The sequence below is a fragment of the Pinus tabuliformis genome, chromosome Q, assembly GCF_031772625.1.
Source record: "Pinus tabuliformis cultivar Carrire ecotype Pingquan chromosome Q, CPIR1, whole genome shotgun sequence".
Taxonomy (NCBI): Eukaryota; Viridiplantae; Streptophyta; class Pinopsida; order Pinales; family Pinaceae; genus Pinus; species Pinus tabuliformis.
This window is the reverse complement of record NC_142296.1, coordinates 155,012,353-155,040,112: the sequence shown is the minus strand read 5'-3', so window position 1 is coordinate 155,040,112 and position 27,760 is coordinate 155,012,353.

Here is a 27,760-nt window from a genome sequence, read left to right as displayed (position 1 = left end):
TTTGGACAGGTGTATTTTGCTGCAATCAGCCTTGGCACCCCAAATAAATTTAGCAGAGATTCTGTTCATGGAGTGAATTATGCTAGCCGGAATAGTATACAGATGAGCCCAGTAGACCGCTAATTGCATTAAGACAGATTGAGTGAGGATAGCTCTGCCTCCCATAGATAAAGACCTGTGTTCCCACATCGAGATCTTCTTAAAAAATCTATCAGTCAGCCAATACCAGTCATTCTTTGAATAAGCTTTCGCTTTAAGGCGAAACCCCAAATATTTAATTCCGTCTTTCAAAGATCTTGATTCGATACCAAAGAGCTGAGATATCCAAATAATCATATCCCTGTTGGAATCATTGTGGTAAAGAAAGGATTTTGCCTTATTTATATTTTGCCTTATTTATATTAAGTTGTAATTGTTATTATTCAAGATACTAATTAGTTGGATTGAGGTTAAATTATATTTGAAATATATAATTTATGCCATAGAGTTTGATTATGAATATAAAGTATTTTGTTTTTTTTTAATATTATTTTGGTTAATAAATTTAAAATTAATTGTTTATAAATTAGTTGAAAATAAATTTAGTGATTATGTTTTTCTATTTTTTAATTTGGTATGTGAGATTATCTACACGATTTGAATCATTGACTTTTACATAAATAGTATCTTAACAATGTACATGATTTGAATTATTGAACTTGATATAAAGGAGTATCTTAATCATGCATATGATTGATTTGAATTATTGAGCTTGATTTAGAGTATCTTAACAATGCACTCAACCATAATATATTCAAGCATTATTGGCAATCTATTGATTACATGTTATTTATGTGGATATATGATAATTATTTCAAAAAAACATAAACAACATTTCTAAGGCAGGGACTCACTGCGTTGCAACTATTGCTCTTGTTTCATCAATCACTTGATGCAAGTAAAAGAAGACAAAAATAAATGATTGTGGAATCGGCTTTAAAAAAACTTATAAAGAAATTGTATGGGATAAAGGATAACAATCATTTGTTACTTATAATCACCATAAATTACAATCATGTGTTACTTATAATCACCATAAATTTATCTTTGTTCTAGATTTATCAAGTATAGACAAGGATCAAATCTTTCAAGATGCAAACCTCTTTTTGAATACAAAACTTGAGAAAAGAATTGCACCTTGAGAGATTTGATTCCTCTCAATGATCAGTACATATGGAGTGAAAATTGGTCTATGATGGTTCCCAACTATTAGATACCTTCATCTAATCTTTACTCAATCCTAATGTATGTCTTCATTTTAGCTTTAGTGTCGTTGATGATGGGTGAAGAGTCATATAATCTACAGAGTTTTTCTTGAAGAAAACTTCAACAATATTATTTATGTTTATATAGTTTTTTCATCTCTTATTTTTAGTTCTATTAAAATCATAATAAAACATGTTCATTGGATACAAAGCATATGTTGAGAGTGTGTTTTCTTAGGCCTCTCCATGATGTGAAGGTCACCATTTTGAAAATTTTATTGTAGCTTAAATAAAAAGTTGAATTTGCATATGTTCATTAATTAAATTTAAATATGAAGTTATGAAATAAAGTGTTTAAAAATATGAATCTCTCTCTATATGTGTTTATTTGTGAATTTAGAAATATTTTTATTTTTCATTATACATTTATTAATTAAATTTAATAAGTTTTTATGTTCGTTAATTATATTTTCTGAAATATCCTAGTTACAAAAAAAGAATCATTATTATTTTAATTTATTTTAATGTGATATGCATATTATGTTTTTTCTATTAAAACAAAATTGTTTGTAATTTTATTAATAAAAGCAAAATTATAGTATAACAAATTGCATTGAATCCATTTTTTTTCTTACTTTTTAAACATTTTATTTAATGTTTCATTTTACGAACACTATAACATCTCTCTCATATTGAACCTACATTTAAATGTTTACCAACACTACAACATCTCCCCCATATTGGCTAGCATCTCTCGACTCAATGAGTGTTCTCTTTATATTGATAATCTAAAAAATTAACTATAATTCACTTTAGAATTAACAACTCACTACAAGGATGTTTGTTTTACGGGAGAAAAATAAGATTTATTATCAAACATTAAAGTTGTGGGTAAGCCGGAAAGTATCAGGGGGTTTACAGTTCACGGACTCCTCAGATCTAGGGTTCGAAACTGGAAAAGAACAGGGTCAGAGTGGTAGAGCTATTCAGAAGAGGACAGAGCCTGACCCGACAGATGGTAAACGAGGGGTCCATAGGGACCCCTTCTTACAAACATATAATGATGCACAAACAGACAGCACAGGAAGGTGTGCAAATAGCTAGGTATGAAAGGTCATAGAAAGAGGACGGGACTAGCAAGGGAAGGAAAAGAAATGAGTGCAAGGAGGAACACAATACTCAAAAGCTGAAAGGAAAGGAGGGCGGAGGTCGAACAGAAAACAGAGGCAGGGAGAAGGCAATGCAAGCACAACCCGCCCATGAAAACAAACAAGAAAAGAAGCAAATAGACGAAGAAGAAGGGGCTCTGAATAAAGAGAACGAGGAACAAGGAGACGAAACAGAAACATTCAAGGGCAAAACGACTCAAGGCCCATGCAAACCTAAAGCGGCAGAAACCCTAAGGGTGGTGATAACAGACCCAGAAATTCAAGCCTACTGGGATCACATGACCGAACACGAAGTGATCTGCAAGTTCATGGGACTCTGGCCAACAGAAAGAGCGTTGTGCCAATGGATAAAGCAGCAATGGAAACCCAAAGGTGATGTTAGACTACACTTAGGAGAAAAAGGTTTTTTCACTGTTGTTTTTTCAAATCTAGAGGATAAGGATAGAATATTTGATGGCGGACCTTACTTCTTCGCTTCGGCGGGCCTATACATTAGGCCTTGGAAGCCCAATTTCGTGCCAGAAAAAGAAACCTTCAAGCAGGTGCCAGTCTGGATACGCCTCTTCTCCCTGCCAATAGACTATTGGGGATATGCAGCTCTAAAACAGATAGGTGACAAATTAGGAACATTCATCAAAGCTTTAGAATCCACTCTACAGAGAAGATACACCTCCTGTTCCCGAATCTGTGTGGAAATGGATGTGTCGAGGGCACTGCATGAGGGACTGTGGCTAGAATATAGGGATGAGGACTATTTCCAAGCCATTGATTATGAGCAAATCCCATTTCGTTGCAGAAAATGTCATGAGCATGGACATTTAGTCAGAGAATGTCCATTAAATAAAACAGCGGAAGCCTTTAAGGTAGATAAGGCAGAAAAGAACAGGGAAACCTTCATTCGGCCAAGAGCGAGACAAAGAGCAAACAGGAAACGCCCAACCAAAGCAAACACATCACAAGGTAATACTAGTAATGCTTTTGAAGCTCTGGAAACTGAGACCAAATTAGAGGAAAATAACAAGGAACAAAACACCTCTGAAGCAAACAAAACTACAACAGAGCCTGAAACTAAAACAATTGAGAAAAATCCTCAAAGCATTATACTACAGAATCAAGAGGTAACAGAAGGGGTAGATGAAGACTCCGTAATGCTCATAAGTGACATCGGAAGTGATGAGATGGATCTTAATGACATTCTAGAGCAAGAAGGAGTTAACCTACCAGACATGGTGGAAAACTGGAAAAAGAAGGGGATGGAACACATATCGGAAGAGGAAGTTAGGAGAATAAATGATATATTAATAGCACGACAGAGAGCAGAAATTGATATGCAAAGCAAGAACCTAGGCGTAGCCAAAGGAATGGGACTCCGAACAAAAGGTCTACTTCAAACCTCCACCAACTCCAAACAAAGGAAAAAGAGAGGGCGCAGGTCCAATAATGAGGCACTGCAGGAACTGGGACAAATGCTTTTAAACTCTGGTAAGATGAAAGCTCTAGAAGCTTTTTCTCTGAACTACTAATTTTTGTTTTAAAATGAAAGTCATCTCTTGGAATGCTAGAGGGCTTAATAGCCAAATAAAACAACGACTTTTAAAGAAGAAGGTCCAAAAGGAAAAACCAGACATTATATTTGTGCAAGAAACCAAATGTGCAAGTAGTACTATTCATAATGTCAACAAAAAATTAGGCAAACATATGGAATACCTGGAAACCGCCAGCCATGGATGGGAGGGAGGTTTAATTACCTTGTGGGATCCGCAAGTAATCAAAATCCTCTCCTCTGAAGCAACCAGATCTTTCATAGCTATAGAAGCTCAGGTGGTAGGAAATTCGGAAACCTATTTGTGTACCAATGTCTACAGGCCTCACAAGTTAGAAGAGAAATTTATTTTTCTAAGAACTTTGCAGAATCTGAAGCTAAGATATCCCAGAGCGAAGGCAGTCATAGGAGGGGATTTCAATATGATAACCAACCTAATGGAAAAGAAAGGAGGGACAAGGAAACTCAACAAAGATTCTGAAGCCTTCTTAGATTTCATAAACACTGCTAAACTAGTGGATGTCCACCCCAAAAGTGGGGCTTTCACTTGGAATAACAAAAGGGGAGGTGAAAGACAAATTGCTTCTCGTCTTGACAGATTTCTAATCTCGGAAAGTATTCTGTTGGAGGGAGTTATAATAGAATCAGATATACTCCCTAGTGGAGGGTCAGACCATTGGCCCATCTCTCTGGTTGCTGCTATCCAGGGCACTCCTAGAAATAAGCCGTTCACATTTGAGAAATTTTGGCTTACCCATCCGGACTTCATTCAACTTATTGAAAAATGGTGGCATGAACCGGTGGACATCAGAGGAACCAAAATGTACAGGTTACAAGGCAAACTGAAATACATCAAAAATAAGATCAAAATATGGAACAAAACAATCTTTGGGAACATATTCAAAGAAAAAGCCAAATAAGAAGAGCAATTAGAGCAGATACACAAAGATTGGATCACGGGAGACATTAACCCAGAAACTGTAGACAAAGAAAAAATGTTGGTGCAGCAATGGCAGCTTCATTTCCAACAAGAGGAGACCCTCTGGAAACAAAAGTCCAGGATTCAGTGGCTCAAGGAAGGGGAACAGAATACAAAATTTTTCCACAGATCAGCAATGGACCACAGAGGAGCCAATAAAATCCTCAGTCTCAAGAATGAACAGGGAGCCATTCTATAGACACATCAAGAAGTTTCAACCTGCTTACCACGCATTTCAGCAGCATAGCTCAGGAGCCAGAGGTTGATATGACAGAAGCAATTAATGAACTCATCAAATCCATTCCCAAAATAATCACTAATGAGCAAAACCTAGCACTAACTCGAGAAATTTATTTGGAAGAGGTGGAAGAAGCGGTGAAGGATATGCCAAATGATAAGGCCCCTGGGCCTGATGGTTTTACCATCAACTTCTACAAGGCTTGCTGGGACATTGTTAAAACAGAGGTCTGGGAAGTGGTGGAAGACTCTCGGCGTTCTGCCTCAATCCTCAAGTCCCTAAATTCTACGTTCCTTGCCCTGATTCCAAAAGAAGAGGAGGCCAACACCCTGGAAAAATTTTGGCCTATCGCTTTGTGCAATGTTATATATAAAATTATCTCTAAAGTCATTGCGAATAGAATGAAACCTATTCTTCCGGGCCTCATCTCTGAAGAGCAATCGGGATATGTTGAGGGGAGACAAATTCTGGACAATATTTTACTAGCTCAAGAAATGATTCACACGCTTCACTCCAGGAAAATTGCAGGCATGATGATGCAACTTGACTTATCAAAGGCTTATGATAAAGTCAAATGGAATTACCTCGAAACAATTTTAAATACTTTCGGTTTTGTCAATCAATGGATAGTGTAGATTTTAGCTCTGATCAAATCTACTAAATTTTCTATTCTGGTAAACGGTGCCCCTGCCGATCAATTCTCCCCCTCACGAGGGCTCAAGCAAGGAGACCCATTATCACCTTTCCTGTTCGTTATCCTAATGGAAGGTTTAAGCAAACTCATACGCAGCGCTAAAGAGGAAGGAAATATCAAAGGATTGCAGCCCCTACCTTCCATTCCAGTGACTACTCACCAAAAATTTGTTGATGATACAATGTTACATGGTACTCCCACAGTCAAATAAGCCTTGGGCTTTAAAAGGATCCTCAATCTTTTCAGCAAAGCTTCAGGTATGGAAGTTAATCTAACTAAATCCACCATCTTCTTTTTCAATACGCATTTAGCAGTGCAGAAAAATCTCTCTACCATTCTAGGCTTCCGGAGAAGCAGCCTGCCCTCTAGGTACCTAGGAGCGCCTCTAATGGATAAACCCTGGCAAAAAGCTCATTGGGAGAAAATCCTAGCTAGCATGGAGAAAAGATGCCATCATTGGACCCACATGGCCCTCAATTTTGCTGGTAGGCTAGTCTTAACCAAAGCAGCCCTGCAAGCTATTCCTCAATATATGCTCTCCATAATTCTTGCTCCCAAAGGAGTCCTTCAGCAAATGAGGGTGATCCAGAGAACTTTCTTATGGTCAGGAAATGCAAACAAGAAAAAGTGGGCACTAGTGGCATGGAATAAAATGTGTAAACCCAAACAACTGGGAGGGTTAAACCTGCTAGACCCCTCCACTATCAACAGGGCCTGTGGCGCTAAGCTGTGGTGGAAATGGCTGAAGGAACCCAATCTTCCTTGGGCTAGACATTGGAAGGAAAAATACACTCCAATGCATAGCATTCAGAACCTGATTAGAATGCAAGAGAATCCAGAGAGCTCACCGATATGGAACCTAGCAAGGAAAAATCAAGACATTATAGAGGAGAATAGCTTCTGGGAAATTTGCAATGGAAAAACTGCCTTTTTTTGGGAGGATGCCTGGCAACAACTCCCCAAGTTAGAAAGGCCTGAGTTTGCAGGTCTTCAGAGAACTTACCAGGAGCTTGGGAGAAAAACGGTGAATCACTATTGGAATCCTAGTAATAGGGACCCAGACTGGAGAACTTGGCCAGTTAATGAAACAGAGAACATGATCGATGCTAACAATGACATTAGGGATTTGCAAACACTATTAAACAAAAGAAGAATTAGAATGGCGGAAGGCAACGACCAACTAAGATGGGGAAAGCAAGGGGGGGGGAATTTCACACTCAAAGAAGCCAGAAACTGTATCGAAGATTCGGAGCAAGAAGAAAAGGTGAAATGGTGCAACAAGGTCTGGGATTCTTAGTTCTGGCCGAAAATTAAAACCTTCCTCTGGCTCCTAATGCACAAGAAAACTCTCACTTGGGAGAATCTCTGAAAGAAAGGGTTCTGTGGCCCATCTAGATGCCCCATGTGTGAAAAGGAAGAAGAAATGATGAATCATATATTCAACACATGTGATTTGGCAAACCTCCTGTGGAATTGGGCGGAAACCACTTTGCAGCAAACAGACAGAACAAGAGATTCCATTCAAGAAACCATCGAAAATTGGCGAGGCAATTTCTCCAGTAATCAATTGGTCAACATCATTTGGAAAACCATGCCAAGGTTTATTACTTGGTCGATTTGGAAAGAAAGGAATATGGGAGTATTTTTGAACGAAACCAGAGATATAAATCACTCTATAGAAATTATCACACAAAATATCAGGGAATTGGTTCTTGTCAAAGGCAGACCAGAAAAAGATAATAAAGCATCAAATGGGGACTTACAAATCTTGAAAGCTTTCAACCTGGATAAAGGAACCTTCGCGGCTACCGTGAATCGCCAACAGGAGATAAACACCACTTTAAGCATCTCGAAACGACCACCTTCAGGCTTCCTCAAGCTAAATTTCGATGGTGCGTCGCGGGGTAATCCAGGTCTGGCCGGCATTGGAGGCATTCTTAGGAACAACGAAGGAGAAATTTAGTACATCTATAGCAGAGCCTTAGGGGAAGGAACCAATAATGAGATGGAGTTCGCAACGATGGAACATGGTCTTAGAATTCTTAGGAAAATATAGGTGGGCGCGGCAGTGGTAGAAGGGGACTCCCAGCTCGCAATTACAACAGCCAGAAGGATGTATGCAGGAGCTAAAGCAAGAAAAGTTACACAGCATTGGCGACTGGCAAAAGTAACAGAGAGTATAGCCGAACACCTTGGGCATCTGAAAGGTTTAATTTTTCAGGCCGTTCGCCGCAAAGCCAATACAGTCGCGGACCATCTGGCAAATTATGGTATAGAGAACCCCACCAACATCATGGACAGCTGTTGGCAAGACGTCACCTGCCCGGAAGTAAGAAACAAGTGTACCCTGCTCTCGAGGCAGGATATGGTGAATGAAAGGTAAGGACAGAGGGACGACGCTCCACACAGGTATTGAGATATGATTACGATCAATCGTACTGCGGGGAGAATTAAGGGACGGCAGAAGAATGAAGGACAGGCAGGTAATGGGAATTCAATGCACAAGCAGGCAGGAGTCACTCCCATCAGCTCCATGATCGAAAAATATGAGCACCGCCGACGCCCTTATAGAAGTATGGACACTTGGCATGCTTTGGAGAAGTTCAAGTGAGGCAAACGTAAGAGAAGAAATTCGAGCCATCATCGGAAGTATGAACCACGAAGCAAGGATAATTATGAAGGGATTTTCGCGCAGAAGGTGATAAGATGGAATGCAGCAAATGACTCACCCACTCTCCCCTATATATCTTCAGTTCCCAGCAATGGCAGCGCCACTGTGTATTCGGTTAGCTGGCTGAAACTCTTTTCCTCGGCCCTTAGAACACGGTGTTGTTTGGTGTTTGAGTTTGAGATAATGGCGGATGAGGGAAGTAGAAATGCGTCGGCCAACCGAGATCTTAAGCAGGCTCGAGAAGCCTATGAAACAAGGACCTCTCAAAAGGAAAAACGCAAGATCGAGGAACTGGAGGCCATCGTAACTGAGGAAGAGGAGAACCTGGAAGCACATGATTTGGAGAAGGATATGGAATGGGTACAGGACCCTGGCACATCCACAACGCGAGCCACCCAATATGTCCGCACGCAAGAGGAAATGTGGAGAATGAAAACAATGTTGGCCAAGGCCATAAGTATTCAGGGTGACTACATCAGCTAGGATCGACAAGCGCAACATGCAATTGCGGTAACTTCTGCCGAACATGCGGAGATCTTGGAAGGCCTGGACTTCAAAATCAACGGCCTGGAGCAGCAATTCGACAGCACCTCCAAGAAACTTACAGTCTTGATCAGTCTTCTGCGCCACTCCATATGTCAAGAAGCCAAGAATGCTGGGGAAAGGGTGGAGGGGAACATGGGCAACAGTCAGAGCACACTTCCAGCGCCATCTCAGTCGGACAGAGCCAAGGCTCCGACTGGCCAGGAATCCTCCAAGAATTATTTTGTTCTCGAGATGTAACGGCTCTCTGCTGCAAGCACTGGATGAGTTCCTAAGGCATGGGTCTGTATATGCGATCGTTGACCTTGGAAGTCATCTGTTTTATTAGTTTTTTCTGTTTTCTTATCTAGCTGTCCATGGCTCTGTGTGGGTCTCAGTTTGGTCATTGTTATTTTTCTGTCAACCCCTGACTGTCTCTGCCGCCCTGCGTGGTGTGCCCGGGAGTTTTGTTGAAGTCCATTTTGGTCATGACGAGGTGTATGTGGATTAGGAAAGCAGTCCTATGTCTACACGAGCAGACCTTTTGTAAAAATGTATTATTGTTTTAATATAAAATGCTGATTTACACAAAAAAAACAACTCACTACAATGATATGTAGAACTAGTTTGTGTATATCATGAAAAGAATTGTTATGAATTATAAGGTCAGGGATTCTAAACTTGGATGGTCATATGGCATCACATTTGGGAAATCTCACTATTTTGAGGAGTTCCAATCGGTAGACTACTCAAACGATACATTATCTAAGAACCAAATTTTTACATAACTGCATGCAAAGGATGTGTGATCTTCCTATTCAATAGATCCAAAACATTTTTCCATGGGAGTCATCCCTCTCTCACATGGCACATCAACATGGTACTTTTTTTTGTCACCATGTACTAATAACCTTATTGACTCTAATGGTGCATATGGAAAGTTGGAAGAAATTGGTTTTTCCTCATCCAAGGGTTTTGTTGAAATTTAATCTTTAGTATGTGTTAATGTTAATACCATGAAGGAGGAAGTTATCTATGCCATTCATTCGGAGTTTGAAGCCTATTCATCTTCTATATCATCAATAATGCTAGAACATATGGCTCAATCCCCCACTGGCTTAAGGTTTATTGGGACTAGTCTTGGTTTAAAATAATTTACAAGGTCAAAACAACCACAAAAGGAAGTTGGGGAAAAAATTATAGAAGAAAAAAGACTGTGAAGTCCATGGGTGGGGGAATATTTATTATTATGGGCGAGGATCTTCATCTTGAGAAAGTTTGTGACTTCATTGGAAAAAATTTCATGGGGAACTTAATCAGTAGATATATCAACATGGTACACTTAAACCAGTGGATGTAGGAGGTTGGTCACCCCTTCTGGGGTATGGATCTATAGCTTTCAAGGGTCTATATTGAGTTTATTTTTTACTTTGAAGAATATGCATGGAGGATGTTGGCAAAGTGTTGGTTCTTGGAGCAGATTTTACTTCATTTAAAACCTTGGCATTCTCTATTCAAAGATAGGGATGTAGTAGACTCCAATGCCCCAACATGGATGAATTTACCCATTCTTCCCCTCAAATTTTGGAATGATGTCGTGATCTGTATTTGTATGATTAGTTTTTTTGTGCTAATAACAATTACAGATTTATAAACTGTAGAAATTCCCACTGTAGATCAACAGATTATGCAATATACTAAAACACAATACAAGATCTACTTCCTCAACACTTTGCGGAAGCTTAATCGAATTGAGCAAGATCAAGAGAACACATATAACCGATAAGAAGAAATCAATCACACATAACATAGAAGAAATATCACGGGGAAAGCCTCAGCCTAAAACCCCATCTCTGTATTATCATACAAGTGGAAATATAGTCCAGATTACAAAAAGAATCAGCTTTCAAGCTATCCTGCTCTCTCTGCAATCCCTTTGCTGCTCATAGATAGTCAAAGGTCTCTCTCAAACCTTCTCCTCTACCCTCCAAGCCTCCTATTTCTTTTTGCAATTTTCCTTGGGGTCTATGCAGCCACTTGTGTGAATTGGCCTCTTCACACACTCACCAACCTCTGATCTACCTGCACAATCCTGAAGGAGATAAATCCTTCTCCATGGATGAGCTTCCTTTATATGAAAAATCCATCCAACTGATAGTACATTGTCCCTCCTTTGATCTCAACTGGGTCTCTGTCTGAACTGACATGCATGAGTTATTCATGAGAGAATATTCAATTATCTGAAGTGCAGCAGTTATATGCAAGCATGCATTAACTAACTGAACTCACATTAATTTAAACAAACTGTTTTGGATTTGACTCTGTTAACTGAGCCAACTAATTACAACTCAAATTAGAACTCATCCTTAGTTCTTTAATTGGTGGATAAATTCCTCAATTAATAGAGAAATTGTTGCATGTCCTCACATAGACTTCATGTTTGATTTTCCTTAACTAATTAACTCAAGATGAATTAATTAATTAATTTACAAACTGTTGTTAATATCAAATTCGAATTTTACTTCCTATTTTTAGTCCAGGGACTGACTAAAATAGGAATCCATCCTGAACTGCTAAAAATAGAATGCTATTTTTAGCACTTCCATTTTTCATTCCCTGTTGCCCAATCTAGCACTGGTACCCAAACTGCTATTTTTAGCACTTCTATTTTTAGCATTTCTTGTTGCTATTTTCAACACTCCCTCTCAACAAGAAAGGCATTCAACTCGAACCTGATCCTATACCTCTGGAATGTTCTGCATGCAACACTTCTACCAAGTGTGGTTGCTCCAGCAACTCTCAGAACAAAAAAACTCCCCACTGACCTCTCTGTTGGGCTAGAAACATACTCTGATGTTGAAGCTCTACCTGCTGCTGACAAGTGCTCCCTCTCTGACCTCTGAGCTGCTGCAACACTCCATGCATCTCACACCATTGCATACCTCTCTGTGCCATCCTGCACTGGTGCAACACTCCTGTGTCTCTGGCATCGTTGCAGCCTACTAGCTCTACACAGGCCTGCGAATCCTGCACTGTAGCTCTCTCTGCCGCACCATCCGCATCTATCTCTACCTAATCAATCCGTCCTGCTACTCCTCATCGGGGTTCCTGTAGCAAAGTCGAATCAAAGAGGTTGGGTACCTCAAGGATCTTGCCCCTCCTCCTTGGGACGTTCACTCCACATTACCTCACCTCCTGCCTGGAGGTATGGTTGCATGTGATCCCTTTTCCCACCTGGATCGAAGTTTCCCCCTACTAGAGGTCTCTGCATGAGTAGATGTCTCTACTCGATCTCCTCTCAGCTTCTCTAGTTGTGGCTGCTCCACAACCTCCTGAAGTTGCTTCACCAATCGTGGCTCCTCCACAATCATCTGAGACTTCTTCTAGCACTGCATGTTGAGAGGTAATGTACTCTCCCTCTCAACCACTAAGTCTCCATTAGTTGCCTTGCTCCTTAAGGTTTTTCATGCATCTTGAACCTCAATAGCATAAAGGTTCTTGACCTGTGAACTGATCTGCTTCACCTGTCTAGTGATGATGTGTCTAAGGAAAACCTCTCCCTTACTGAAGACTACATCATAGCCTCTATCTTCCAGCATCATGATCGACACCAAATTTCTCTTCAGTCCTGGTACATACTTGACATCGGTCAAGGTAAGGCGAGCTCCATGCTCCCTCTGAAAAATAACCGTGCCTACACCTGAGACACTATACCTTTCATCATTGCCCATCACTATGAGTATTTGGAGATCTTTCTTCTCCAAAGTACTGAACAAACTCTTGTCGTCGATCATGTGGAAAGAAGCTCCACTGTCAAGAAACCAACCACTTCCCACCATGGATGAAACCATGCATGCGAACAATGTGAAATCCAACTCAAACTGTGAGGCCAATGCCTCACCTTCTGATCCTTCCACAGATCCCTTCTTGGATTTCCTCAATGGACAATTTGTAGCAAAATGGCCCACCTCATGAAAACGAAAGCATCACACTTTCGATTTGTCAAACTTCTTCCCACCTTGGGAAGAACTGGATTCGGAATGATAAACCTTCTCCTTCCCCTTCTTCGACTTACTCACTAAGGCACAGTTTTCTTCATCCTCCATGGATGAAGAACCATCTCTGGTGCTTCTTCTTATCTCCTCCTGCATCAAATCCGACCAAAGTCTTTCCCAATCTGGCAGTTTCTCTCTTCCATTAACCGAGTCCTGGCAGCTATGCCAGCTCTTAGGAAGACCGAAAAGTGAAAGAATCACCATGTCATCATCAGTTGTCATGATCCCTACACTTCCAAGCTCATCCCTGCATGTGGTGAGCTTGTTCAGATACGTAGAGATTGTGTCACCCTTTTCACACTTAATCTTTCGAAGCTTGTCTTTCAGTGCCAGCTTCCTCTGATCACTTCTATTTTGATATAGATCTTTCAATGTTTTCCACATTGAAAATGGTGTCTCCTTCCCATGGAGACTAAAGACTATGTGATATTGAACTCCCTCCAGAAGGATTCTCCTTGCTATAGCCACACATTTCTTCCATTCAGCCAATTCAGCAGCACCAGTCGGCTTGGGGACTTCTTGATCAATGAAGTCCTTTAGACCGTTATCCTCTAGTATTGCTTCCATGTGATCCTTCCAGGTTATATAATTCGAACTTCCATCAAGGGCATATTTGAGTCTCAAACCATTGAATGCCATAGGTGAAATAGAGATGTGATAAGAACTCGATTTCTATATTTAGGAATCACAAACTTCAACGTCTCCCTTCTTGTATATTGTTCTTCCTTGATCACCTATGCTTCGATACCATGTAGAAATACCCACTGTAGATCAACAGATTATGCAATATACTAAAACACAATACAAGATCTACTTCTACAACACTTTGCGGAAGCTTAATCGAATTGAGAAAGATCAAGAGAACACATATAACTGATAAGGAGAAATCAATCACACATAACACAGAAGAAATATCACGGGGAAAGCCTCAGCCTAAAACCCCATCTCTGTATTATCATACAAGTGGACATATAGTCCGAATTATGAAAAGAATCAGCTCTCAAGCTATCTTGCTCTCTCTGCAAGCCCTCTACTGCTCATAGACAGTCAAAGGCCTCTCTCAAACCTTCTCCTCTACCCTCCAAGCCTCATATTTCTTTTTGCAATTTTCCTTGGGGTCCAGTGCAACCACTTGTGTGAATTGGCCTCTTCACAGACTCACCAACCTCTGATCTAACTATGTAATCCTGAAGGAGATAAATCCTTCTCCATGGATGAGCTTCCTTTATAGGAAAAATCCATCCAACTGATTGTACACCATCCCTCCTTTGATCTCAACTGGGTCTCTGTCTAAACTGACATGCATGAGTTATTCATGAGAGAATATTCAGTTATATGAAGTGCAACAGTTATATGCAAGCATGCATTAACTAACTGAAATCACATTAATTTAAACAAATTGTTTTGGACTTGACTCTGTTAACTGAGCCAACTAATTACAACTCAAATTAGAACTCATCCTTATCTCTTTAACTGAGGGATAAATTCCTCAATTAATAGAGAAATTGTTTCATGTCCTCACATAGACTTCATGTTTTATTTTCCTTAACTAATTAACTCAAGATGAATTAATTAATTAATTTACCAACTGCTGTTAATATCAAATTCGAATTTTACTTCCTATTTTTAGTCCAGGGACTGACTAAAGTAGGAATCCATCCTGAACTACTAAAAATAGAATGTTATTTTTTAGTACTTCCATTTTTCATTCCCTGTTGCCCAATCTAGCACTGGTACCCAAACTACTATTTATAGCAGTTCTACTTTTAGCACTTCTATTTTAGCATTTCTTGTTGCTATTTTCAACATAAACATGTGCTTGCTTCTTTCTTTTTGTGCTGAGGTTTCCTTAGTTGTTGGTGCTTACAAACAGGCAAATTTCCTTAAGTTAAACAAGACATTCATGAGAAAAATAGCTTCAAAAATGAATAATGAACAACAAAAATGTACAGTGCAGCAAACCATCAAAGAGACACATTAACACAATGCTTTGATAAAGGAATTCACCCCTCCTGGGCTACATCTCCTTGGTCGAGCTTCCATGGCTTGGGCCTCTGTATTAGCCCAATGTGGAAAAAAAATGTGTTTACAAAGCTCTATGGCTCTTGATACTTGCACCAATGTATTCAGAAGGTCCAAATTAGCTAACAACCCTTCTTTATGATCTCAATTTGGTCTAAAATTGGGTAAGTTATGCCTCTTTAAAGTTTTCCTAGAAAACCTTCACTAAATCTGGAGAGCCCCCAGTTAAGTCTGCCAAGTTTGGTGGCGGTCCCTGATTTGGTGGCTCCACCATAATTCTGCCAACTTAATCAAGGGATTAATTAAATTTAATCGTGATTAGTGGCACACTAATCGCGCTAGCACTAGCCCCTAGCTCCTAGTTTGGGCACATGGTCACATGGGGTGGGAGTTGGCCCGCAGGGCTGGCCCCACCACCCCCACCGTCAACAACAAACACGTGTTTAATTAACAATTTGCGGCAACATATTTAAAGTCTTGCTGTAGTGGTACGTTGCTAATGTATGGTAGTAATTTGGGGGAGGTTGTGGGTTCCATTCCCCCTCCCTCTGCTCCTCATTTAATTTTGCCAGCCGAAACATACCATTTAATACATGCCTCTTTGGTTAATGTAGCCATAAACTTTTGCATTTAATTCGGGAAATGCGCATATACCTTTGGTTTAATATATATATAGTTAAAAAATCATATAATATAAATAATAATTATATATATATATATATATATATATATAAACCAAATTCCACTTAAAGGCCAATTAGGCAATTTCACCTTCCCTGAGACAAACTGGTGAATCTGGAGGTGAAACTTGTCACAACCCCATTGGGAAAAAACTGAAGAAGATTCCGCTTGCTGACTAGAATGCTTACTGGACTGCCATGTCATCATTTTGTCCCATTCTGCAATTTTTTTAGTTATTTAGGAAAATATACAACAGGCCTTTTCTCCTTCATCTGGACTCCGTTTTCAATGAGACAAATTATGTTGTGATTGTCTTGACGAGACGGACGCAACCATACAATTTTCGAGCCAATCTAAGAAATTTGAATTTTGGGCTAAATATTGAGCCCCTGATCATTCCTCCCCACTAGAAGCCTTTTGGACCCCAAAAGAAACTATCATCTAAAAAGTAGATGAGGGTACAACTCCCTCACCTTTCAAGCTCGATCCAATTGGCTTTTGATGAATTTTTTTCCTTGAGCTCCTCTCTAAGGAAACCAACATTCACTTGCCTTAGGACCCCGTTCTATACCTATACTTGTCTTTGCCCCTTTCAAGCTGATCTTGCACTGTTTGTTGCACCACTTTCAGTCGTTCATAGAAACTCATGGTTTTGTCCATGTCGCCATCAAAAGAAACATCCTTCTTACCAAGACGACTTAACAAAATGTAATTCAAATGGATGACAAATTTCACTACTTGGTTTACATGACTCAAGCCCGATTGTACATCTTGAAAGTATGAAATTTTCTGAACATAACTTTCATGTAAAACATAGCGACGCTTGAATACAATAGTTACATAACCAATAGGACTAAAAGGCATAACAATGAACTTGTTGCTTATACCTATTTTGTATCTTCGAACCAAGTGAAATTTTTGACAAATATCCATCTAATGAAAGTGCATGGATTGCTGCAACTTAATCTTTACACCATGGAAATATTTTGAATGAAATAAGATGGTGAAGTAGTTTGCATAAACCTGAAACTCAAATGAACCTTTCAAATTTGAAAGAGCATAAAAAATATTTTAACTAATCGTTTGGTTTGAAGCAACACATGCCTCTTGTTGTTTGCCTCCCCACTAGAAGACTTTGCACACACATAACAATGCATGCCAAGGAGTTTTGAAAGAAGAAATGTCAACAACTTTCCTCCAACATTGGGCTACTCCCAACAAACCTCTTATCAAAATGATGATATTGGGTGTTGACCAATCAACAATGGCATCCAACTTGGAGAGGCTTTCCTTCAACATACCTCCTCCAATATCATGGCCCAAATGCATCAAAGAAGTGAAACTCAAATTGTACTTTGATATCTTCAAAACATCAAACAATTTCTCTTCATAGATGACATGTGCATAAGAAAACTTTTATGTCACCCAAGTGGACCATTTCTTCAATAAATGACTCTTTTTTGCCATAATTCAAATACATGTATGTAATAGAAGTGCTACAAAGAACATGCAACATTAAAATCCATACAAACCATTCTTGTTTGGTGGTATGTATATTCTTGCACTAACCTCTTTTACAACTTTTCTTTGGCGAAAACTACTCCTTTTGTCCTCTTTCTTGGAATACTTACCATTCCTCTTTGGCCCCATAACCATCGGTGCACAACATGGCATAAGGGATGATTGAATGAGCCCATTGTTCAACAAACTTTTGCATTTCATTGGTGTCTCTACACTTTGCAATTTCATCAAACTTTGCATGCTAACATCACAAAGAGAAACCTCTTGCTGAAAAGATATTTCATGTGAAGTTTCTTTCTCCTTGAAGGACGATTCTTTCACAACCTGAAATACTTCATCACTCTTCAATTTGTTGCAATGAGATTTGCCTGCGATCATGAGTCAAACAAAGCATCAATCTTCGTCTTCTTGACTTGTATCTTTACATGGAAGAGTTTGGTCATTTGTTTCTCTTCCTGTTGTTGAAGGCTACTCAGATTCACCTCCTTCTGCACTGATGTATAGACGATCTTCTCATCCACATCTAATTTGCTTTCAACTTAATCAGTGGCCATCAGATTCTTCTTATTATTATCTTTCTTCTTGTTCTTTGGGTTTAGCTCTGGATGCAACTTCCAGCACTTCTCCTCTGTATGTCCATCAATGTTGCAGTGGTTGCTAAGATATTTGCATTGGTATGTTGTGGTTGTCGTCTTTTTATCTTTTCCCCCTAATTTCTTCTTCTTCCCATCCTTAGAAGCGTCTTGTTGCTCCTTTTTCTTTGATCCACTTGATTGCGCTCTTTTCAGGCCTATGTTCTCCAGGTATTGTGCCTGTACACAAGCCTCGCCCACCATTTTGGGCTTGAACAACATCACTTGCTCATGCAGATGGCGGTGGAAACCCCCCAAATACTTGAGGATTACATCTGAGTTCTTTGGAGAGATACCAAACATTATAGCCATCTTTATTAATTGTTTGTTGTACTCCTACATGCTTTGACCCAACTTTTGCCTGAAGTAATGCCACCGGATCCACTGGTCTTCCATGTACCCAATGGGATAAAAATGTGACTTAATGAGGGTTTTGGAATTCTCCCGCTTAGTCACTGGAGGTTCTCCCTCCAACCTCAGGGTTCTGTGTGGCTCGCCCACCAAGTCAGTGCATGACCCCCGTTTTGAGTTGTGCGAATGAGATCTTTTGCCCTTCCTCAATCTAATGGACACTGAAATAAGATTCTAGTTGTTGCAACCAATGGTTCAGCTTCAGAGCATTGATATCGTCATGGTATGGATTGATATTGACTTTTTATTCCACTTTAAACAAGGATTGGTTCACGACACTTGAACTAGGCTGATCTTTTCCATGTTCTTTGTTTGGTTGGTTGTCTACGTCTTCCTGATCTCCTGATTCCCCTTCTGATTTTTCCTCTACATTCAAACCCCCTTCTTATCCAAATATCCCCAAATTATTGCTTAGAGCCACCATGAGGAGGTTTACATTGCGGCTTATATCCGTGACTTGTTCTTTGAGCCACGAAAACCTCAACTCTACATGATCACGAGGTTCGTTTACAGATTCGTCGCCCATGATTAGGGTTTTAAGATTTTCGGCCTCGCCAATCTATATCCCTGCAATCTCCAAAAAATACCCAAAGAAGCCCGCTCTGATAACAAATGATCCATAAACTTTGTGGTTATTCCACTAGACAACTCCTCACAACAGATATGATAATATTATATTTAAAATTTGGGATTCTACACTATTACAGTTTTATTTAATTTCTAGATCTGTAAAATTAAATGTAATTAGTGCATGCATGTAAAAGTAAATCAAGAAGAAAAGTATAGGATGAAAAAATGAGTTCAAACACACATAATACACAAGATATTCTCTCTGGGAAACCCTTTTGGGAGAAAACCCAGCTGGAAGGTGAGGTCGCTTCGCTCTCTTTCTCTGCCTTGAAATATGTCTTCATATACAAAGAAGTAATGTATGTGGCCCGTGGGCTACTACGGTGCATATATCATATTTGTGTGCTCTCCCTCCTATCTCTCCTGGCTATCTTTTCTCAGCTATGGAACAAAATTCTCTCGAAAGAATGGAATGCCTCTTCCTCCTAGTGGCCCGATTATAACACGGCCTGATAACCTACTAGTGTTTAAGTTTGACTACATCAACCCTTAACTAGAGTTACAAAATAGATTCTTCTAGATTATTTTACATCACAAACACATGGCTAGCCCCTTCTCCATGAATAATGGGGGTTAATGCGACATCCTCCCGAACTATAGGTGTGAAAACAAGAAGGTCAACTTTTGAGTGGCATAACTTTAGCATACGGCTTCCAATTGACGCGGTTCTTGCACCGTTGGTAATCTATGTGTGTGTAGAATAGCATGAAACTGTGTTGCTCTTTAGTGGCAAATTTTACCCTAAAAAATGTTGTTTGATGCCCCAAAATGCTCCTGGAAGGTTTCAGACTTCATTTCGCCAAAACTGGGTCCCGCCAATAAAAACAGTCCCATGAGTTGTTTCCTCCACTTTTTCCGCTCTAAATGTATCAAGATGGATGAAAAAAAATATAATGATCCAATTGAGATCAATTCCAAGGGCTCTAAATGGGTACATTGTCATGCCTTCGGAGAAATCTCATAGCTCTCCCATTCTTCTTCATAACTTCTAGCAGTTGAGAAGTTCAACTACCAAATCAAAAATCTAGACATTTAATTCTAGGGAAAATAGGAAACTTCCCCATTCCCCCTTAAAACTTCCCACAAGAATCAGAATCTATGTTGGTTATTCTCTTCTTTAGTTTTTGAAAATATATTAAATAAAATTCATATTATTTCAATTCAATTTATTCAAGATGATCATGCTAGGTATTCCCAACATCATAAGTCTTAATTTGAATTACAAAACTTGGGGTTTATAAAGGGATGTTACAATTCCTTCCCCCTCAAAGGCATACCATTCCTTACATTACACTATTCATAGTACAAGATAGTATACAATGGGTATGCCATTTTCATTGAGTCCTCCAATTCCCATGACACCTCATCTGATCCAAAGCATTTCCATTGCACCTTGTCCTACATGATGGCTTAGTTCCAGAGTAGGGTCTCCCACCTATTGAGTATCCATTGAGGCTATGGTTGAAACTCCCCTTAATGTTCTACCTAAATCAGAGCCCAATAAAGAATATGATTAGAGTCATGCACATATTTCTAAAGCAATGATGCATGGAATACATTATGTATTTTCATGGTAGGAGGTAAGGAAAACATTTATGTTATTGGTCCCACTCTTTTAGGAATCTAAAGGGTCCATAATAATATGGTGCCATCTTGGCACATCATCCCATTTTCAACTAACTTTTTGTCGGTTTGATCCTGGTTTATGATTCTTCCTGGCAAGGAAGAAGGTCAACCTCGTAGGGTCTATTTCCATAATCCCTCTATGTTTTTAAAGAGGTAATTCTCCTCTATTTGAACACATTCATATGAAACTTGGATATCAAATATTAAACATTAAATTCATGCACTTTTGAGTGGACCTGTTGTTCTTTGGAAAGAAAAAATAAAAATATAAAAGAATAAATTAAATTCTTATAATCTCATTCCACATTGACGTCCATAAGCATATGTGAGAAAACATAAATGAAGCAAATTCAATAGATGGAAATAGAAGGGATTGGTCCAAATATACAAATAACTATAAAATGATATCATGCATTTGGAATCACAAGAGCATAGGAAAACATCCATGAGATTCTTACTTCTTATTTGGAAATTAAAGTTTCAAAACCACAAATGAAATTATTTCCCAAAATAAGCTCTTTGCGAGAGTCAAAAAATTAATAAATGGACTTAAAGTTTCATAATAGAGTTAAGTGCCTAAAGAATAGTCACAAAATATTATTACTTAATCATAAAAATAAATGCATTTTCCCCCTATTGGGATCGGGATTGGGCTCCCGTGGACCAATTATAATGATAAAGGGTAACTAGAAGAAAAAGAGAAAATACAATCATGGATTGGCTTTAGAAAACATGCAATAGTTCAATAAAGTTGAAATAGTCCAAGACTAAGAAGATATAAGCGAGTTGCTTCAGAAGAAAATCAACACTCGCAAAATTGCGGAAGGATCAAATGTGGAATGATCTCTCTCATTGTTCAAGAAGCGTTCGATATAGGGGTATAGGAAAGATAATTATCCCAAATGCTTGGGAAACTACTTGGGATTAACGATTGTTGTAGTCATTCTTCAATATATTCTTTCATGAGAGGAATCGTGGTGTCTTTCTTAACAATTAACTCAAAGATATCTTCCTTGATTTATCATGCATCTGATTGTGCTTGTCTAGTCGTGGATATGGTCCTCTATGTCATTATCAAAAGTAACTAACCACTTTTTAATCTGGGCCTCTGCAAAGTTTGTTAGGTTGTTGAATTCATCACCCAATGATGTTTTAATCATTTATATTTCTTATTTTAATATATCTTGAGGAATCATCATGGAATCTATAATTATTTATGGGACATCAAGGTCCTCAACAACTTTAACATCTTTGAGAAAAGTGTTACTTCTACAACCCTCAAAATTTGAACACTCAGCAATAACATCCTGTAACATATTAATTCTAGCAAACCATTTATATTTGATTTGCTTTATTCTCTTCAAATTAAGAAGGTTTTGTTGTGTTCTTTGGAAGTCACTTAGAGTGCTAAATTTATTCACAAAAGTAGACAATTTATTATAATAAAAAATTGTTGATCACCATAAAGATCTTTCTTCAAGTATTCAACAAATGAATGAAATCCTTTGGAATAAGTTCCTCATATGCAAAGCAATTTCCCATATTTATTTAATAATTTCTAGTCACTTGTTTGATATTGGTTGTGACATATACTCTCACACCATTCAATAGCTTTGTTTCTTTCTTAATTCTTTAGGGTTTGCCATGAGTAGTGACTACAACTTCTAGTCCTTAAATATCCAATGGGGTCATAAATAGTGGAGCAAGATTTAGAGCTTATTCAAGCTCATTTATCTACTTCTTAAGCTTTAAAATTTTTTTTTCTTGTTCAGTAATGAAGTGTGCAAGGACGTCTCTTGATGCAGATTTAAGAGACTTGTGGTTCCAACTCCAAAAACATCAACTTCGAACTTCCATTGGCTAGTCACCTTCTTATTTCAAAACTTAACTTTTTCAAATCACAACTTCTTAGTTGCCTTGTCATATTGGGTATTTTGTATAGTCAAAGATTGGTCCTCAAAGGTGACCAGTTCTTCAACACCAATTTCTTCGATCATTTTTTGGGTTTCGGCCATATGTGTTTTAACATAATCAAGCATGGTAGCACTATCAACTTCCATCTCATTGGGTCCTTCTATAATATGGGACCCTTTATTGGTAGAAATCTTAATATTAGATGAATTGGTATTATGTGACTTTTCTAAAGTTACTTGGGAAAGTGGCTCCTCTCCATCTCTTCCACTAGAGTTCCTATCATTACTCACTCCTCTAATCTACACATGATCTCTTGTCCTATGACTAGAAGAGGAACTATGGAAAGGCTACGATGTTGAAGTTGGTTGAGCAGCAATAATTTTTTTTACCTCTATTAGTTTTTCCTCCCATGTTGATGTTGGTTTCCATGATTTCTTGTGGGGTGGGGGTGAATAGTTCGTTTTCTTTGGATGGGCCTATGCAACTTTCTCTGCTTTCTTAAAAAATTCTCCTAAACAAAGTCTCATATCTAACCATGGCCAAATGATTTGAAAATATATCTTTAGGGTCAAATCCCTCGATAGGTTCTACTTTAGTCAAATTTAAAGAATTCGGTAACTCAAAGAATTCTACTAAATGAGCATAATTCCTTATAGTAATCTACCCATTGGTAAATGGTAAAGAAATGAACTAATTTTTCTTCTTTCTTTCAAATAAAATCAAGCATGGGTGGTACTATCTATAGATATCAACAATGAAATATATATCAAGCAAAAAAATGGGTAGTAGGAATGGTTTATCTTGAAATCCATAAGTTATTACCAAGGAATGGTCTTCCCTCTCTTTGTGTATTCCCTTTCCCCAAAAGAAAGTGTGTGCTTCAGTAGAAATCCTTCGAGGCTCTTGCCTAGTCAACTTATAACTGACTTATTTAATGAAAAAAATCTTGAATCTAACAAAAATTAAATGGAGCATTATGCTTCCATAGCACATGATACCAAAATTGTATTGGCTACACATATGGATTCAAATTTCTTTTATGTGATAGTCCATGAAAAATATTGCATGAGACAAGAGCCATTACTAGAAAAGTCATCATGAAAAATATTTTATTTTTACAAAAATTCACTAATTAAAAGGAAATCTCTTTGGAGATGACCTCTACCCAATTGAAGATGGCATCTTTGTTGAAATGTGGTTGTCATTGATGTCAACCCAAGCAGCACCAGAACATGCCTCGCTTAGGATGACTGAAATGTCATGGCAAATAATAGATTTTGGGGTCATGATCATCTTTTATGGATTCTCCTCATTAAACTGATTCCGATGGTATATGGCACGCCACGAGAGCCTTCACGGTTTGGGACTTATGCTTGTTTGAAGCCCCTAAGTTGTTGGCATAAGCTCCAAAAGAAGATGATGTGGCACCTTATCATTGGCCAACATGAAATTAGTATTTTTCATCAAAATTCTATGGTTCAATATTTCATGGAGAGTCTCAAAAATTATTTTTATCCATGAGGGGGTTTTGACTTCAAATAAAATTAAATCATGATCCCTAAAAGCAGACGGTTTCATCCTTGGGCTTCAACTTTTAAAATTTAAATTTTAAAATAATATCTTCCCTCCTCAAAACTATCAAGTCAGGTTCCTTAATTCATGGACTCCAAAAGCTATCTAAATCCACCTTCACTCACCTCTTTGGCATGTAATTCAATACAAAAAAATTGTGTGATTTGGCCTTGATTTCTTCTGACCTATGGGATTTGAGAGGATAAATCTAATGATAGGCCTAAAATACTATGATTTCTGAACAACAAGGGTTTGTAGGAATATTGGTTCGTGTCCTGGATTCGTTGGGGTTATTTCTTCTTAATTTGGCAGCCCAGTCACAAATTCCAACCATTGGAATAGATTACTCATTTTGAGAGGTACAATTTTTACTATTGAAGCAGTCAATTTGGACAAGGGAAACTGTATTTTTGTACTTAATACCACAATGTCACATTTGATCAGGTCGGCACTATAATCAAGAAATTGGACACCCTTGGAAGCCTATAAATACAAGTGACCTCAAGCTCATTTGGGCATCACCAAGCATCCCCTTCTTGTCTTCTTCATTGATTGGTTCGCACAGGTATGAGGCTGGATTGAGGAGATTGGTTTATTTAGGTCTGAGATTACATGGTTTAAAGCTCACACGTGTGTCTAGGGTTTTGGTTCACAATCGTAAGCTTGTCACAGACACAAATCGGTTATAACCACAAGCTTGCATGCTCAACAGTGCAGTTGGGAGCTCTCAACTGCACGCATATCTCTTCCTCCATGTGGTTGGGATATAGGGCTAAAATTTGGCATTTGACCACAGTTGATCGCGAACAGGAAAAGTTGTTTCTGATCTATATTGATGCTGGAAACATGTTTTTGAATGTTGTTGGGTTAATTTTTGGATGATTTTGTATTGGATCTCTATTGAAAATTTTATGACAATCTAATAGAAGAAAAATTACTAAGGCTTTTCCCCGTTGTGGTTTTTTCCCTAGTCATTCACTGAAAATCTAGTGTCTCTTGTTGATGTGTTGATTGTCTTCTTTGTCATTACATTTACTATTCTATCTTCAATTATTTTTGATGATTTGAAATATTAATTATTGATCAAAGATTCGTTAATACAAGAATTGAATTGGGCTAAAGTAATTGAAACAACATAGTGCAATGTCAAATTTAACATGGTATCAGAGCTAAGGTGAAGAACAAGCCCAAAAGGATACAAGAATTGAAGAAATCATCTCTAGAGAGTTTAAGGAGCCTATCTAATCAAATCAAGATGTCTTCCTCTTTCTTCAAGGAACATTAGAAGTTGGGTGATTCATCTAACTTTGTTGCATGGAAAATCATGTTGGAGATCATAGTTGATAACAATGATGTTTTGGAATTCATTCAAGGAAAAGTACCAGAGCCTCTGGAGAATGCTTTTGTTGCTTCCAAGAACAAGCACAAGAAAGGCGAGTTAAAAGCAGCCCAAATTATAATTTATGGTTTACAAGATCATTTACTTGCATATGTTGGAAATTTGAGGAATCCTAAGGACATGTATGATAAGATAGCTAACATGTATGAATTCAAAAATTTGAATGAAATCCTCTCCTCAAAATATCAACTCAAATATATGAAGATGAATACAGGATATTCTATGCAATCCTACATTATGAGGATATCTCGTCTTAGAGATTAATTGCAAAGAGTTGGGGAAATTGTTCCTGACAGGGAATTGGTGATTGTGACCCTTAGAGGTATCCCTTCTATTTGGGAAACCTTCATTACTGCTATAAGCAACAACAATACCTTCCCATCATTTTATGAGATTATTAGAAAGCTCACTCAAGAAGAATCAAGGATGATATCAAGAGGAAGGATTCAAAAGCAAGAAGAAGGAGAGCCTGTTGCATTCGTCACTCAAAACAAGAGGAAGAAAAAAAAAGGAGGTCCATCAAATTCAAGGAAGCCTCCTCTTCAAAGCTCAAAGAGAAGGAATTATACAAAATCATCACATGTTGAATGTTACAATTGTCATAAGAAAGGTCATTATGCTCGATATTACCCCGAGAATAACAAAAGTCCATGCTACAACACTAGAAGCAATAATAACAAGTTTGATGATCAATGAAGAATAGATGACCGAAGGAATGATCATAATGGAAGAGATGAAATAACAAGAAGAGATGCTCCAAGTTATCATGAATAATATCATCATCCTAAAAGAAGCCAGGATACTCCAGGTATGAAAGTAATGTTGACAATCAATCTGAATATATTCTTATTTTTGCTCTCACTAGTTTTTCTCCCCGGATTTGTGGGATAGTTGGTTGGTTGGTAATGGGGACACTCATCATTTCTTTAGGTATGAGTAATTTCTCTATAATTTGGTAAAGAGGGATTCAAATTTTAAAATTATTCTTAGAGACAATACCACTCATCCTATTAAAGGCTTTGGGTCCGTCAAATTTCATTTGAATTATGGGGAATCTTCTTTGCTCCATGATGTGATGTATGTGCCGAGATTTATGAAGAATTTGGTATCAATATCTACTTTGGAAGACAAAGGGATGAGGTTTTCCTTCATTAAGGGAAAGGTTCTTACTTGGCTTGTTGGATCACCTATGAGAGATGCATTTACATTGGGATCGATATTTGAAGGACTCTATAGAGTCATTGGTAGACCTCTTCTAGCATTGGTCCATGATACTAATCATCTAAGTGAGCTATGGCATTGAAGATCGGCCCATCTACATAAATATGCTCTTCCAAAATTTTAAAAATTGGTCTCTAGTATTCCCGATGTTCAAGCCCAACATGGTGGAGTATTTCCAAGTTATGCAAGTGGAAAGAAGACAAGGGGACCATTCCCCTCTAGCAAGAACAAGACAAATGACATCCTCCAACTCATTCATTCTGATATATGTTGTTTGATGCCAGTACATTCTATTTTGGTGGCCATCTCTATGACATCACCTTCATTGATGACGTCTCAAGAAAGATGTGGATATATTATTTTAAGCACAAGGATGAAGCCTTTGAAATGTTCAAGGAGTTTAAAGCTTTGGTCGAAAGTCAAAGAGAGAATAAAATTAAGATCTTCAAGTTTGGAAATGGTGGACAATACATTTCAAAGGAGTTCATCAATTTTTGCAAGAAGGAAGATATCAAGAAAGAGACGATTGTGCCATATACTCCCAAAAAAAATGGATTACTTGAAAGATAGAACAGGTCCATTGTATAATTCGCTCGTGCTATGCTCCATGGTCAAAAGTTGTCGAAGTTCCTTTGGGGAGAAGCAATGAATGCTACTGTATATGTTCAAAACAGGGTGCCTCATCAAGCATTGGACAAAAATACCCCCAAAGAAGTGTTCACAGGTGTCAATCTTAATGTTGGTCATCTTCGTATCTTTGGATGCCCCATATATTTCCATGTGCCGAAGGACAAAAGAAACAAGTTGGAAGCCACGGGAAGAAAAGGTACATTTGTTGGATATTGTGAAAATTCTAAAGCATTTAGAATATATATTCCTGGTCAAAGGAAGGTTTAAATTAGCATGGATGTAATGTTCGATGAAGATGTTTCCCTTGGGAAAGCAAGGGACCTTCCTCCACCTCCTCCTCTTGAGAAGAAGAATGATGATATGGATATTTTAGATGGTCCTACCAT